The 12,375-nt window shown below is 37.7% G+C and overlaps 1 pseudogene; it reads right to left on the reverse strand.

The window, feature by feature from the left end:
- Positions 1 to 7,804: 7,804 nt before the first annotated feature.
- Positions 7,805 to 12,375, reverse strand: part of LOC101638272 — a 9,402-nt pseudogene continuing 4,831 nt past the window's right edge.

A 12,375-nucleotide genomic window follows, 5' to 3' on the forward strand; every position in this document is an offset into this window, starting at 1 on the left:
ATCTCAGTGCTGGCATAGGTCTCCATGTGGCTCTTCCAGCTCCAGGGCTCTCTTGTTCCATCAGCGTAGCTTCATGTGTCTTGTCAGCAGAAAGATGAAGCAGGGAGAGTGTGTGTCCCACCTCCATTGAGGAAGACAGGAATTCCCAAAATCCTCAGGAGAAGGCTATGCCCACACAGATACCTCATTGGCTATGACCTGATGAAGAGGCTAGACTCCACCCATTCACAAGTTGACAGGAAATTATGTAACTGCCACAACATGCAATAACGAAAAAACAGACATTTAGAAGTGTGGTTTGCCATGTAACTGGACTGTGTCCTAATCATGGATTACGTGTACCAGAATAGGCATAGGTGCATATAAGGGAAGAAACCAATGCATTCAAAGCAGATTCATCTGTAAGTAGCAAAGAAAATCTAAAGATTGAAGCAGGCAATTGGAAATAAGAGAAAGACTCACAGAAAGGATTGAGACAGTTTGAAATTCTAAAACTATAAGAAAATAAATGTATGTCTTTAAAAGATATTTTATGGTAGTTTTATTATGACAGAATTAGTTAACCTAGAAAATTATCTCAAATTGAGACTGCCTCACACTTCTGTGGTAAATCCAACTTAATTGATTATAAATAAATTGCTAGAATTGAATTGACGACCAAGAACCCTGAAGTGTAGTGGTTATATATTGAGCTTCAATCATCATGGTCAGCAGTTCAAAACCACCAGAAGCTCCATAAGAGAAACTGGGCTTTCTACTCCCTTAAACAGTAACAGTCTCCGAAACCCACAGGGGGTTGCTATGAGTCAGTATTAACTCATTGGCAGTGAATTTTCTTTGTTGAAGTGATATTACCTAATGTTTTTTGTTAGGCATCCAAATACAGCAAGCATACTTGTCTAAAAGTCTACTCTAATGTATATGTGACAGTCACCTAATCTGGTGTCAATTTAAGGATGAAGAGTGTAGGGGTAGAGTCTAGGCTGTCAATCTGGAGATAGCCAATGAGACTTCTGTGTGGGCATGGCCTTCTCCTGAGAATTCTGGAAAATCTGGCATTTCCTCCTTGGAGGTGGAAGACCCTTCTCTCTCTGCTACTCCCTGGGAGACATTGCAGAAGACAAGCCACAAGGATGCAACCAGACCTCGGAAGCCAGAGAAGCCACAGCGAGACCCCTGCCAGCACTGAGATACTTACAACGCCACTGGACCCAAAGACTTTCTACCCACTGGCTTGTGATCGCCCTGCATCTGGCTTTTTGCATGTGCTTTGTGAGTCTGAAGAGGACTTTATAGATTGGTATTGGACATATAGGCTAATATCAGACTTATGGCCTTGGAGTGGACTGAGTTGGGATGTTTTCCCAATGTTCAATTCCACTTGTATATAAACCTCTCCTTTATATACATATGGGTGTCAGTGGATTTGTTTCTCTAGTCTACCCAGACTAATACAGTATACTCACCTCATTTGCATTAAACAACCTCATTTTCTTTGAGGCTAAGCTTCACATAGTCTACAGATTCATATCAGGCCATGAGAAAGTAAAATAGAAATGTATCCTAGAAAAGAGAAAGCTCCTTTCATGAGGTGATGTCTGTAGTTGTTGGTCTCAAGCAAACAGATGCTGACTCGGGTGAACTTGTGTGGAGAGTAGAACTTCTCCATGGAGTTATCAAAGTGGGGACCCTGGGGAAGCACATTGACAACCCTAACTTTGACTTTCACATCTCCAAGTGTGTTCAAGCTGCCAACTTCTCTGCTAGGGGTAAACACTTTACCATGCGAACAGCCAGGGACTCCTCTGATGGAGAGGGTTTTGGTTCAGTTTTCCCTCAAAGCTTGCCAAACCCTTCATAAACTGTATGATAATAGAGGACAGGGTGAGATGCTTCCAGCCAGGCTGCCTTTCCATTCGTTTTCATTCAGGTTCAGAACTGTATTGTGATCTTATAACCTATTTTTCTCATAAACATTTCCACTCAGAGAACACTTGTTAATTTAATTGCATATTCATGTCTACTTCTGTAGAAAAGCTATACTAACACAAATCAACATTTGCTTTTTTCTGAAAAGAAAAAAATACTACTGCAGGCTCAATGGCTGTTACTAGGGTGGGATGGTTTTTATACTGGTTTTACATCAAGCATTCCAAGATATGCCGACTATTTTGTTTTGTTTTCCAATTTAACTGCAAAACCTTATGGAGCTGGTGCTCATGTTTACATCCTAGAGCCCTTAGTTGGTGGAAGGCTGCAGCATACAGTGGAGGGTCTTCCCCTATTTTGAGTGTGGGCATAAGGTCAGATACTGTGGATATATTTGTAGAGGTTACACTGTGGAGGATATTTGAGTTCTCTCTGACTGTTAGCCAACAATGTGGCAGTTTTCCCCTCAAGCAGAATGTGTTTCAAAGTAGATCACATATTTCATTGAGCCCAGGAAAGGGTAGTTTGCTTTTAGCCTCGCATGGAGAATCCAGGCACTTGCCTGAGACTATCCTTAACCTATAATCGAAAAGCCCTATGTATTCTTTCGATCTTTTCTAAGATTCTTCCGATACTATTCAACATTTTGCTCATAGAGACTTTCAATATTGCAACACAAAGCTCAATTTTTTTCTTCCGTTCTTTCAGCTTGAGGAATGATGAACATGTTTTTTAGGTTTTCCAACTCCGGGTCTTGGCATATTTCACTGTAATACTTTGTCTTCTCAAGTTATCCTTGTTTTCAGTTCTTTATTATTTCATCCATTCGCTACACTGCATCCAATTCAATAGCAAGATTCAGACATCCATTATCTTTCTTTTCTCTTTTCTGTCTTTTGGTATTTTAAAATAACTTTTGTTTCTTCATGTATGATATTATTGATATCATCCCATACCTCATTTTGTCTTCTGTAGATCATTAGTATTCAATGTGTCATATCTATTCTTTACATGGTCTATAAATTCAGGTGGGGTATGCTCAAGGTAATATTTTGGCTCCCATTGACTTTTTTAACTTTTTTCAGCTTTGGCCTGAACCATGTGAGCAATAGATGGTCAGTTCCAAAGTTGTCATTTATTTTTGAAAATAATTTTTCTTATAAATTTTCAATAAATTTAAAATATTTTGAAAAATAATTTTCAAGTTATTTACAATGAATAAGTTTTTGGTATTATAAATTCAAGAGAGACGTTGGACAGTATAAGACATGACAAAATAATAATAACTGATAAATTATCAAGGGTTCATGATGGCGGGGGTGTGGGGAGGGAGCGGAAAGATGACGAGCTGATACCAAGGGCTCAAGTAGAAAGCAAATGTTTTGAGAATGATGATGGCAACAAATGTACAAATATGCTTGACACAATGGTTGTATGTATGGATTGTGATAAGGCTTGTATGAGCCCCCAATAAAATGGTTTAAAACAGAAAAAAATTATGCATGCAATCTTCAGTATAATTCCATCTGTCTACTCTTCCTCTTTATTTCCAAGTAATGCATGTCAATAACCAGAAATTATGATTACAATCAAAATATCAAACAGTGTCTCTCATTGGGAAAATCTGGGCACAGGACTTCTCTTAAGTGCTAAAATGTAAAACCCAAACCAGGGTATTTTTAATCACCTCTTATGCTTATTAAAGTTGTATAATGAACAAGGAGAAGAAATACACAAAACTAGATGATGTTATAAGAAAATTTTAAATGATTAATGAAAATATTAAAAAATACCTGATAAAAACAATAAAACTATTATTTAATATATTTCCATATTGCTCTCTATTAGTGTCCTCACATGCAATGTTCTTCGCTTTTATCCAAATATAATTGGATGTGTGATCCTTTACCATCATTTCACTGTAAGAATAGGATCCCATTTCGTTAGAGGTAGGGCAATTAGACAGTGGTCATTGTGTTTGATAGATTAGAAACTGTTAGGCAATCTCTTCTCAACATATTATGTCATCTTTGAAAAATTCCTTTCCGCTTCTGCTAAACTTACAGGAATTGTTGTGGCAATAATTTTAGCTATTTGAATACTTTCAAGAATTGCACAGTTCACTTATAATGTCTCATGGTAATTTTGGGTATAATACAAAGCTTAAATGAATGACGGCATGTTCCCCTCTGGGTGGCATTTTCTTTTTACACTATGTTTGCTCCTGAAGTAACAAATGCAAGGCAATAAATGTAATATTTGATCAAGATCATGATGAGCTTTATGAAATGAATAAATGAATATTACAAGCATGGTTCGGTCTAATTTTTTAGACCTATGGACAGATGAATGTACATTACTAAAGGTGCTTATAATATGCTGTTGTGCAGAGGAACATTAAAAATATACAAGGAATGTAAATTTGTGATTTCCACTATGGCTAGCTGCCCAGTAACCCACCTTAGAGAAAACCCAATTACAAATGTTATTTTAACCACTGGTTTGATGAATTCAACAAAAAAATTAGGAATTGGTTCTGCTGAACCATTGTGAACTGGCTGAATACATCACTGGTTCTAATTGTCCTGATTTAATTATGAATGAATCAACCTTCCTCTCACTCCTCAAAGGGGCAAAAACGAACAGGTAACTTCTGTTATTTCATGTACGTTGTTTTGTGTGAGTTATATTTAAATCATTCTTCTTCTTATAAATTGGAATGCCCACTAGTTCGTAATTTCCTTGTTGAGTATGCCTTCCCCTTTTTTACCCCTGAATCTTTATCTTCCTCTTCTTCCACCTCTAGGCTCAAGTTTTCCCCCACACTTCATTCCTTAGTGTATCTTTTTCTTCATAAAGCTCTATCTTCTTCTCCCCCAGTGAGTTCTTAGGCTACTTTCTAGCCAACAAACTGGGCAAAAATATTATTTGAGAATATTTATATACATTATAGGAAACACTTTTTCTTACATTTCTCATCCATTTTATATTCCTTTCAGAGTTTCAAGTGTAAGATTCTAAGTAGTATTTTTACTCACGATGTACTTTTAAAGCAATTGGTCAATCAGTGCAAAATGTTAGGCTTTGCTTCAGATGTGCACCTAACATCTTAATTTCCTAATATATCCCTGTACTATGAGTCCCATCTCTAAATGTCCATAGTAGATTAAATGATTAGAAACAGCCCTTTAATTCAGCACATCTCCTATAAAGCTAATGTCCTAGCACATCTTCATATAAGAAAAAACAGAGTATAGGTACTTGGGCTAAGCAAGATTGTGCAGGAACTAATGAATAAATAATGATATTTCATGAATAATTCAAGATTACCATTGGATGCCTCAAACAATCCTTATCTGCAAAACAATAAAATCTTTTAATGTGACCATGTGATGTGCAGTACAAATAAGAATGGGGTTAATTGTATTCCTTTTGGAAGCTTGTACTGTAGTCTCACATCTTGCCTCTGCAAGAGGATTTAATGCATAGGTGAGAACTTAGTATAATGGGAATTTAACACCTTGCTTAGAAGACAGTATACAATTTAATTCTCACCATAAAAAATGAGTTTGCCATTAAATCCCATCATCAAGGCAGACATATGTCTACAGAAAGAATAATCAATAGTAAGTGAGTAGAAAAGGAATATGAAATAGCACAATGTCACAGCTCTGCTACTAATGAACTGGGTGGGATTTGGGCATATTACTTGATTTGTTTGGTTTCCCAAGTGATTTCAATCAAAACCTGTATCAGACTTTCACCATCTTATAATGTTCCTGTAACCCAAGAGGTTAAGTGTTTTAAATAGTATAGATTGTTGCAAGATGCTTTAAGAAGACGAAGAGAGTTTTGTACAATTGTCCCTAGAATCTCAGAAGACACACAGTGGTTATTGAGTATACAGGAATGCGAAGAAAGAAACTAGCAAGCAAGCCAAGTGAGAAAACAGTAACAAAGACATGAAAGTCTGATGTGGAGATTCAAAGGACTGCACAGGGCAGACTTACTCAGCTTGCATGTGCTTCTACTGCCAACCCATTCGCGAGAGCAGTGCTTCTCAACCTTTGGGTCGCAACCCCTTTGGGGCTCGAATGACCCATTCACAGGGGTTGCCCGATTCATAACAGTAGCAAAATGACAGTGAGGAAGTAGTAACAAAAATAATTTTATGGTTAGGGCGGTCACCACAACGAGAGGTATATTAAAGGATCGCAGCATTAGGAAGGTTGAGAATCACTGCTCTAGAAACTTGGATGGTTTTAATTCCATTACATTTAACATGTATAAACCATGCAGCTTAATTTCTCTATGTATGTATCTATGTCTATAAAATTAGTTTTAGGATATAATTTTTATAGGGTGGTTTAGGATTACATGACATAATTAATGAAAAATCTCTGTGCAATAACTATGATCATTGTTTTTTGGAGAGCACACATATCACTCACCCATGAATTATTATAAATAAAGGATAAATCTTTATAGAAATCATTCTTTTCTATTTCCAGAGTAGTACAACAAAAGTAATTAAAATACCAAAGTATAATTTTCTATATTACGTTTTGTGTTAGGTTGAGTTTTCTAGAAAAGCAAAATCAGTGAGTACAGATATCGAGAGAAATTTATGTCAATTTATGGCTTACGTAGATGTAGAAGTAGGTAAATCTAATCTGGTTCAAGTCTGTAGGTGAGAGGTACACTGGAGGCTTCTCCTGATCATGTAGCTGCAGAAGCTGACAAATGGGAAGCAAGATGATGAAGCAGGAGGGCCACAGACTGGTGGATGCAGAGGCGAATGAATCCAAGGGCAGCCAAAAACGTCCGAGGTCAGCAGTCTGCTGACAGCTCCTGGGGTTGGCACAACAGGAAATTGATAAACCAGGCAGAGGGTTCATTACCAGCAGAAGGCAAAGTGGCAAAAGACCACACTCTCAAGCCGGTGCCATCAGGTTGGGACCTGCTGGAGAGGTTGAGCTCCACCTCTACTTTCATCCACGTGTGACTAGCTGACATATCTGTGATCATCACAATTATTAAAGAAATGCTTAAATTATTTTCAGTGTTTTTTTGTGAGGTTCCTATGAAATTGAGACATCAGTGCTCTGTTGCTGAATCATGTTTCAACATAGTATTTCTAAATTAATTTTGAATTTTTTAATCTTGACTCATGAAAATGTTCATGTATGCATCTAATAATTTGTTTTTTGCAAATACATCCAATGGAGGATTCAGTAAAGATAGAGAAATACATAAGCATAGCATTCCCATGGTGATGTTATTTGAAATGGTGAAATAAGCAAATGACAAAATTGTCCATGAATAGGACAATAGTTCAATACAGGATGAAATGTTATGGATTCATTTAATGACAGTAGTAGTTATATAACAACTTTTAAAAGAGAGAAATCACAATTTGTTATTACCAAAACAACTCTGGGAACAGTCATTTGAAAACAAAACCAAAAAAATCTACATAAAACAAACAGAATCTGAAGTTAAATTATAAAGGAAGACTGATTATCTTATCTCAATAAAGTTATAACTTACTTATCTCATTTTTCCTAATTTCCCTTAGTGATGTGATGACATGTGTGTTTTGCTTGCTTTTAGATATTAAGACACCCCTTTATTTTGTGTAAGTATTTAAAGTGCATACTCCCTAAAAGGCAAACATTATCTGATACCCTAATGGCAAATGACTGTAAAGGTCTCAATGGCATTGGGGTCACAGTGTAAGGCTGGTCTTCTAAGCACCCAGCTTTCTAGATGAGAAGGTCAGAGGCAGAGGCACACTGGTTTGCATTATTGCAGCACAAGTTCAATGCTTTAGGCTGCTTTTCCTTCAGCAAGGGCTTTCTTTGGCAAATGAACATTATGCCTCATCTCCACATTTGCCTAAAAATTTACGACTGAGATTCCCAACCTTAGGGTTGCTCGGATATTGTGACACATCTGCTGGTTTCTGGACCACATCCTGGAAAGCCACTGTACCTTTGTCTGGATCACTTCGCCTCTCCTTGAGGCCGGGCATTCCTGCCCTCCAGGCCTGCCCCTGCATTCTTCTGGGAAAGCCACTTGGAAAAGTGCATGCTGAGCTCAAGATAGACTCCTGCCTTCTTCCTCGCTTTGCACTATTTCATGTTCTTCCTGAGACTTCTTAGCCTTTCCTATACTTTTTTGATCTCTGCTCTTCACATTTTCCCTCATACTTTCTCATATGTTCTACAATTTTTCTGGCCCTCATTCGAACTTCTTTCAACATTGAACTAGCATCTCTTAACCATAGTCCAGTTTACAAGCAAGAGGAAGGGCATGGGCTACTGCTTCGCAATAGCCTGAGTGTGCTTCCCCTCAGCACTTGTTAGGCTGAGGATTCCTTTCAAGGACTGGCTCAGTCTCAGAGGGCATCCTGCGACTTCTGCAATCCGAGGAAGACAATGGCTCTCTTGGCACAGAGAATGGCCAAGGAAGGATTCAAGTTGATGGAGTGGGTGAACAAATCTACAGTTTTCTGTAGATTACCATGGTTTAGGACATTAACGGCAGCCTCTTTCTTATCATTTTCCTAATCTATCAACTCTTCAGTTATAACTACCCTTTAATCTCCCATTTCAGGAGGGGCATCTGTATCTGATTCCATTGCACTTTCCCTGTTGATTTCTAAGTCACTCTCCTCACTTGTTGGTTCATCTGTTTTATGCTCTCCTCTCACTGTTCTCATCTTTTTTTGGTTGTTGCTCCTTGGCATTTTCTTTTGATTTAGCTTTAGGAGTAGCAGGTGGTGTTTTACCACCCACTCCCTCAGGAAGAGCATTTCCTCCGTGCACAGAATGCTTGGATCTTGCAGGCACATTTTCATGAAGTCCTGCAGCCAGTCCGCTCACTTCGCAGGACATCCACAGGCGTGGGCGGTAGAGGGCGAGACTGAGGAGACTGACAGGTCGGGACCCGGATCAATGTAGCCGCACAGAAGGCGGTTGCATGAGTTTTCAATAATCACACTCATTTGATATCCTTTGAGAGGAAAGAGAATCTTATATTTTGGCAAAATATTGATGATATTTTAAATGATTATTTGTTCAACACTTAGGAAATGTCAGGTCCTGAGGTTTCCATGGTTAGAAAAAGGGATGCGTGGTTAGTATGTGACCCTTTAGTCAGACTATCGTTTAGAGTATGCAAATGTTTTCCTACCAGTTTTCCTAATCAGAATCCAGGTAGAAAGCACATGGAAATAAGATTAGCCAGTTAAGATCATCAGACATTATGGATTTTTTAAACTCACTCCTAACAAAAACAAAGTTCTAATTAATATATGCAGATGAAAATTATACTTCAGCAACTCATAATACTGAAGTCACCACAGACACTTATAAAACCACATTCAAGGCTAATTTCACAGATAGGAGGACGATGCATCGCACTGCATGACCACTCAGGAGTGATCTGTAGACTCATTCTATTCCATAATGGGCCTGTGGATATACAATCCCATTATTATCTATGAATATTTGCCCTCATGATTTAAAGAAATTTCACTAGGTTACTTATTTTTATGATGATTTGGGGCTGGTTATTCAGGACATTATACATTTTGTAAAATGTTGGCAGTAAGCTTTTTTTAAACTTAGCTTGTATCTCAGGGCTATGACATTTATGCGTGTTTGGTAAATGTTTGATAATCCAGGCACTGTTCGTGGTTTATCCAAACAGGATGTGGAAGACATGTTAGAGGTGACTTGATGGGATGAAACAGAGCACAGGGAATACATACGTGAAGTTCCTAACGGGTTTATGCTTAATCTGTTGCTTCAGACACTCGAAAGTTGATTTGTTATTATTCAGTTGATTCTGATTCATAGTAACTTTATAGGGCAGAGTAAAACAATCTTACAGGGTTCCAAAGCTACAATTCTTTATGGGAGCGGACTACTACAGCTTTCTCCTGAGGAGCACATGGTAAGAAAATTGAGCAAGCTGATGCTTTATTTACTATGCCATCAGGGTATCTATACTGTAAAATTAGCATCTAGTATGTCGGTCAACTGAGCAAGAATTAGAAGAGTGAAATGAGAGAAGTTCAGTCATACACATGTATGTGTCAATGTTATGTGTAGTTATATATACACACAGACAATATGCACACTAGAAATATGTAAGAGTTGTAAATTATTGTTGAATAATCACTTGCAGTATTCAGTCAATGACTAATTCAATGAGTAAAGTTTCATTATATTTAGGTTGGGGCTATGAACCTCAAAAAATACATTTTAAGTATATTCTAACAGTTGCATAAATAAGGGACATAAAAAAGTTATGTACAAATGGAATTCAAAGATAATGAAAATCTCCATGAACGCTTTAAAGCCCTCATACATACTAATAGCACCAAACAAGGTTTATCAGTGTCTTGTAATCTTGAAGAACATTGCATTGCTTCTTTCACTTTTCATTTTTCTATTTGAAAAACCACCATCTTTGCACATTTGAAAGAAATGGTAGCTATTCCAATAGGGAGAAAATCAAGAGGACAATGTCATAGAATTTCAAAGCTGGAAGAAAAAAGAGGCTGAACTTGTGACTCATTGCCATTGAAAGATGTTATTATGGCTACATACAGAGAGGAATATGAAGACTCAGAGATGTCCAATCATGTGCTCCAATCAAACCATAGAAAGTGTATTTGAACTTACATTTGAACCAGGAGTCAGCATCTCGTTTACTGAGCCTTCCTGCTTCAGGAAGGGAACCTTGGAATCTTTACTCAGTGATCTCCAAGCATCATTGAATTGAATCAGCTAAGATCAAGCTGTGCAGGTTGAAGTTAGAGCAAAGCCACGGAGTGGGTCCCGTGACACACCACAGTATCCAGGGATAAATAGAAAACATTGTGAAAAATCCTAGTTAAGCTCAAGCTTCTCATTTCACAGGTGAACAAATCAAGACTCAAGGTGTTTGACACTTGTCTGCGTCATACCAAATTTTAATTTTCCTTTGAGACTTTGAAGATCCTTTTCTGAGCTACAGGGCCATGAAAGCCTGGTGCAATCATACAGTTCAGTGGTCCTTGAACAAGAATCTAGCACATCGTTTTCAGCTGACTAGGCTTAACTTACTTAATTGCAGGATTCTTCTTTTTTTTTTTTAAGTACCTAAGATAATCATCTTTCTTCACTAAAGTCAAGGTGAAGTAAAGAGTACTATTGATGCTTTTTTAATATATAATTGGCAAAGCCTTCATGGTTTTGCTGAAAGTTCCTTCATTTTGAAACAAAACTTTTGATTATGAAACAAGAAGCCCTTCAAGTAATACCAAAGGAGTTGGTCATTGTTCTATATGACTCTTTTCGTAAAATTGAAAATTATAATTATTAAATTATTTTTTATTCTTTTACCGAACATCAAATCCACAGCTGGGTAACATTTGCTGTGACATCATACTATATAGAGAACCTTGTGGAAGTTCTGACTTTTCAACGTAACTCTGATTGTGAAAACCTCGAGCTCCACGCACCTTGATGAAAAATCCGACTATTGCTCAGTCGCGAGGAGGGTATCACTGCTTTGCGAGTCGGAGTATGCCTGGCTGTTTCTGCAACACAATAGACTGCAGATCTGACTGTGTACTTCAGGCTTCTCTGACTTGATGGTGTCTATCTGCTTACGTAATCATGCTGATGTTAGGTGCCATTGGTCAGCTCCACCCCATGGTGACCCTCTGCCCAGCGGAACCAAACACTGCCCAATCCTGTGCCAGTCTCACAGCCGTTCCCGTGTCTGCCTCCTTGTTGACGTCCTGGTGTCAATCCATCTTCCTGATGGTCCTCCTCTCTTCTCTCTGCCCTTGTACTTCACCAACCACAATTCCTTTATATAATTATATGTATTCACATAATATCCATCTAGCATGTTTTTTATTTTATTTTAATTATTCTTAAATATATTGCCCTGCTGGTGTTTTATGCCAACTATTTCTTTTATAAAATGTTTATTGTGATTTGAGTGAACATTTGCAGATAAAACTGATTTTCTATTCAATGATTCCTGCACATTTGAATTTGGGACAGAAATTTTAGCCCCCACAATGTAATAGCACTCTTACCACAGCTTTCTTCTGTTTACCTTCCCATTCATACATTTTTCCTATCCATTCAAGCATTCTGAGTTTTTCCCCTGATAAGAGTGTTATCCCTGATGGATGCTGTCCTTTTAATCTTGTACGGTAGATGGTCCCAAGGATTGCATACATTCCTGGCACTGTTGTTCGTCCTGTAGGCCTACCTGTTGTTTATTGGAAAGTTTTTTTTAAAATCAATTTATTGGGTCTCATACAAGAAAATTGACCTCTAATCATTTTTTTAAAACATTTTATTAGGGGCTCATACAACTCTTATCACAATCCATACACACATCAATTGTGTAAAGCGCATTTGTACATCATTC

The sequence above is a fragment of the Echinops telfairi genome, unplaced genomic scaffold (assembly GCF_000313985.2).
Source record: "Echinops telfairi isolate 266 unplaced genomic scaffold, ASM31398v2 ScPeMD7_4;HRSCAF=17, whole genome shotgun sequence".
NCBI lineage: Eukaryota > Metazoa > Chordata > Mammalia > Afrosoricida > Tenrecidae > Echinops > Echinops telfairi.